Below are 4942 nucleotides of genomic sequence, written 5' to 3'. Positions count from 1 at the left end.
TGTCAAAACAATATACCCCTACTACTTATATGTGTACTACTTTAGTTGTTATTATTTTCAGATGCACCCGCCAGCCATACAGCAGCCAGCCCCCAGCAGCCAGCCTCCAGCAGCTGCAGCAGACTGCTCTACAATCTCAGCGTCTACCATATCCACCAACACACACAACATTCATATTATACATATTCCCACACATATCATTATAATCTAATTTCATTATTAAATGCTATCAATTATTCATTTTGTTTCTATTTACTTTATTTCTTAGGACTAGTTGTTTCACAGAACATGAACTATTCATCAAATTTCAAAGTTAGTTCTGTCAAAGTTCTACTCAAGTTCTGTTATGTGAAACAAATTGTCCATATTGATTTAATAACAGAATTTAAATAGAACTTTCATGAAAACATACATTGAAATTTGCTGAATTGTTTAAATTCTATAAAACAACTAGCTCTTAGACTTCTAAAAAATTCTTTTTTTAATACCTTTTATAATTATTATAAGTACCTACTTACTACTAATTATTATAAGTACTGTACTTAGAAATGTTGCATTTTTAACAAAGGAAATTAAAGATTTTTACTAAGAATTTTTCTTTTCCTTTTTTACCCGTCACTACAATTTTCCCAGTGTATATGTACCTATGTTTTTTGCACTTCAGTGTGTATTTAGTATAATATAATCTCTCTTCAGATCACTATTTTACCATAATTGGCACCTAATTAGATTTATTAATCCATGCTCATCAGCCTTTAGCGGCGGCCATCTTGATTCAGTGTCCTGGCCTTAGTTGTTCTAGGAGGTATTGCGGCAACGCGTTGTTGTCAGGAAGCCATCTTACCAAAAATAGAATTACTGGTGTAGCGGTCTCTGTGAGAAGTTCGTAAATTAAACTTCTAAACAACTTATAAGCATTATTTACGAATTCATATGTAAGCGCTCCTGTGAGTAACTTATCAAAAATTTACGAAAGTCGTAAATTTTACTTACAAGTGTAAACCCAGCCTTACGTTAGTTTCGGTTCATCTACCTTTAATAAAGCCGTGTTGTTTTTGGTATGCTGTACTTTCAGAAAAGTCAATAATGAAAAATAAAACATAATAATAAAAATACATAGATAGCAGCTAATAAAAAGTATGCATTCAGTTCATAAAGACTATATTGGTTTGTCGAAGTATGATTCAATTCAACGGTTTGCTATTATTAGGTTTGTTACCAAATTATTAATGTGATGTATGGTAGGTAATGGTAAATATGAAAAAAAACTGAAATCGTAAAAGTTCAAAAACGTGACGATGACGGCGTGATTGATGAATATTAAAGAAATAATGGACTTCCATGTTTTATGCTCCAACACATTCCTGCCGAAGAACACAAAGTAAAAAGAACATCCAATAGATAAAACATAAAAATCGCCCGCTGAATAAATAAATCAAGAAAACCGCGCTATACAAATCATCCAATTATAATTAATGTATATTATACTATTAATTTAATTTTACTTGAAACCACGTCATCATAATAATATTGTTGTAATGCAAACCTGTACTAAACTCTCGGAGATTGCAATTCAGAAAAAGAAATACAGGAAATCAAAATATTTCGCCACTTCATTTATTAATTATACGTTTATCTCAGATCCATTTGATAATTGAGCTTGTTTATTCTGTGAATGATTTTGTGAAGATAGTATAAAATAACGCTTTTTAATTTGGCTTAAAATATTTAATGTAGATATTTTATTGGTCAATGATAACACGAAAAAGGCCTTTCTTCCGGGGTGAGCTCGTCAATTAGATTTTTAGAACATGAAAGGTTAAAAGTTAGGCATGAAAATGAAAAAGGTATTTTATAAAGGCTTCAACTGTGAGATAGCAAATGTCTATTTCCTTTTCGAGAATATGGTTATTTGCACTCGGAACATGAAAAAGGTGTTTCTCTATCATGAGTCACCAAGTGACTCGCCAGAATGCGTTTTCGAGAACAAAAATAGTTGCACTCAGAACATGAAAAGTGTATTTTTCCACTGTGAGACAATATGTGGCTCGTCAGACTGCCTTTGTGAGAAAATAAATTGTGGCATAAAGAACATGAAAATAGTTTTTCTCCTCTTGTCTCTTTCGAGAACATGAATAGTTGCACTTGGATCATGAAAAAGGTTTTTTTCCACTGTGAGTAAGCATGTGGCTCGTCAGACGGCCCTTTTGTGAAAATGAATCGTTACACAAAGAACATGAAAAAGTTTTTTCCCCACTGTGAGACAGCATGTGGCTCGTCAGATTGCTTTTTTGAGAAAATGAATAATTGCACTCAAAACATAAAAATGGTTTTTCTCCACTGTGAGTCAGCATGTGGGTCGTCAAATTACTCTTCCGAGAACATGAATAAATGCACTCGGAACATGAAAAAGTTTTTTCTCCTCTGTGAGACAGCATGTGACTCGTCAGATTGCTTTTTTGAGAACATGAATAATTACACTCAAAACATGAAAAAGATTTTGCTCCATTGTGAGTTAGCATGTGGGTCGTCAGATTACTCTTTCGAAAACATGAATAGCTGCACTCAGAACATGAAAAAGTTTTTTCTCTTCTGTGAGTCACCATGTGGCTCGTCAGATTGCTTTTTCGAGAACATAAATAGTTGCACACGGAACATGAAAAAGTTTTTTCTCTTCTGTGAGTCACCATGTGGCTCGTCAGATTGCTTTTTCGAAAACATAAATAGTTGCACTCAGAACATGAAAAAGGTTTATCTCCGCTGTGAGTCCTCATATGGCTCGTGAGATTGCTTTTTCGAGAACATAAATAGTTGCACTGTGAACATGAAAATTTTTTCTCTCCTCTGTGAGTCACCATGTGGCTCGTCAGATTGCTTTTTTGAGAACATAAATAGTTGCACTCGGAACATGAAAAAGATTTTTCTCCACTGTGAGTCAGCATGTGGCTCGTCAGACTACCCTTTTGAGAAAATGAATCGATGCACAAAGAACATGAAAAAGGTTTTTCTCCACTGTGAGTTCGCATGTGTACCGTCAAATTTCTCTTTATAGTAGACGAATAGTTGCACTCGGAGCATTTAAAAGGTTTTTCTACACTGGGTAAAAAGGATTTTTTTTCCACAGGATGCGTCTTCAGATCTGCCGACAAATTCGAAAAAGAGTACTGATAAATACAAGTAAGTGAAACATTTTACCTTAACTAAGTATAAATAAGAAAATTAAATTCATTAAAACGAAGAAAAACACTATGACACAAATTGCATGATCTGACAATAAACATCGGTTTTACCTGGTGTCTGGGTGATTTTTTCAATAGTTTCAATACGTTTTAAGCATTCTTTTTTAACATCTGGCAGGTCTATGTCAATTTCCACATAAGCAAATCCCCCTTCATCTTCAGCTCGTGGTCCTAGTTCTTCCTTGATGGTAACAGTCTCCACATTAATACTACCTAGAAAAATAAATACTACCTAGAAGTATGTTGAACATCGATATACAATAAAAGGTATTTTTTACGATTGAAGCATTGATTGACAATGTAGAAGCGTGAATTAGGTTAAGAGACTTTCAGATTAATTTAAGAAATAGTAATGACCCAGATGTCTGCTTCAGGGACCGATGCTTCAAGAACGGAAAACCATTTGCTCTTGAGCACCTTCCGCCAAGTAAATTCCACTTTTAACTTTTTTAAGATACGCTCAGTATCGCCCGGATTTACAAACACAAAAAACAGATAGAATATAACTCTAATTATATTCAAAATATTTATACATATATTCATATGAACACAATTCTCAAATAAAACGTGGCTGAAATGGCTTTGGCCGTGTTTAGTGACCACATTTCAAAAGCCAGGTGCTTCTCACGTTTCACTTCTCTACCTCTTTCCCTTCTCCTGTACCATTATCCTCACAATATGCTCCAATTGCTCCACATGGTAGGAAGCAGTTTTGAATTTGGCGCGGAATTAACAAAAACAATTCATCATGTTGAAAGTGTGATGTGGTTTAGCTGTTTCCGGCAAAGCTACATTTTATCTGAAAATGCCAATTATATTTATGTACCTACGGCAAGAGAGGACGTAGTGAACAAGCATATATGTTCTGCCTGCATAACAATTCAAAACGAACTAGGATTCCGAACATATTTTTTTTTTACAAATGCAATGCAACTAACTGTCAGTCCGAGATCTCTCTGCACATTGCAAACATTCCATCTTTACATCTGGGGGGTCCAAATCCATATCCGTATACTGTATTTCACCTCCACCTTCTTCTTGGGGCCCTGCTTCCGTCTTTATGGAAACTGTATCCGGATTTCGTAGATCCATTGCACTGCTGTGGTAGGATTTGGAAATTAATACAAGCCCAAACAAATAAACCTGAAAAAGAACATAGTTGTAACGGAACTGTAATTTGAATTGTGCTCGTAATATTCCGACAAAACAATGATATCGTATGCAAAACGCATATTTGGAAATAATGATATAAGAAATGTGACTACGGTATCTTGACCTTGAACTCGACATTTGAAATCGATTGAGAGAATTGTCGATCGTCGGATTACTCGATATATACTTTATCCATATCTTAAGTTAAACCAGTAAACCTTTCATTGGGTCCGCCATTAAACTTTTAACAGAATATTGGTTATCGATATTTGAAATGCTTTCGAAACACTTATATTTAAAAAAATGTTAGACGTCTAATTGACACTTTAAAGTTCCTCAAACAAATCGCCATTGGACTACATAACTTAGGTATCGATTGGCGTAAGTTAAGATAAGTTGCGTTAGAGACAGCGCAGTTGTGTATTTGAGTATTCCATAGCACAAATTAAAGGACAGTGGTAGCTCAGTTTGATTTGGAATAACGACCGCTACCAAAATGAATAGCGATGAACATAAGCATCAGTACTGACAATTAACAATCACAAGAATGG

At 34.6% G+C, this 4942-nt stretch overlaps 1 long non-coding RNA gene across 1 annotated transcript; it reads right to left on the bottom strand.

The window, feature by feature from the left end:
- Positions 1–2732: 2732 nt before the first annotated feature.
- On the bottom strand, positions 2733–4642 carry LOC149415771 (uncharacterized). Its single transcript, XR_016303695.1, has 3 exons — positions 4178–4642; positions 3291–3452; positions 2733–3139 (listed from the first exon to the last, which is right to left on the bottom strand). It is a non-coding gene; the product is annotated as an uncharacterized LOC149415771 (long non-coding RNA).
- Between the last annotated feature and the right edge of the window lie 300 nt (positions 4643–4942).

The sequence above is a fragment of the Hesperophylax consimilis genome, chromosome 17, assembly GCF_061612785.1.
Source record: "Hesperophylax consimilis isolate HC1 chromosome 17, BYU_Hcon_1.0, whole genome shotgun sequence".
NCBI classification, from domain to species: Eukaryota; Metazoa; Arthropoda; class Insecta; order Trichoptera; family Limnephilidae; genus Hesperophylax; species Hesperophylax consimilis.
This window is presented reverse-complemented; position numbering and strand designations above follow the sequence as displayed.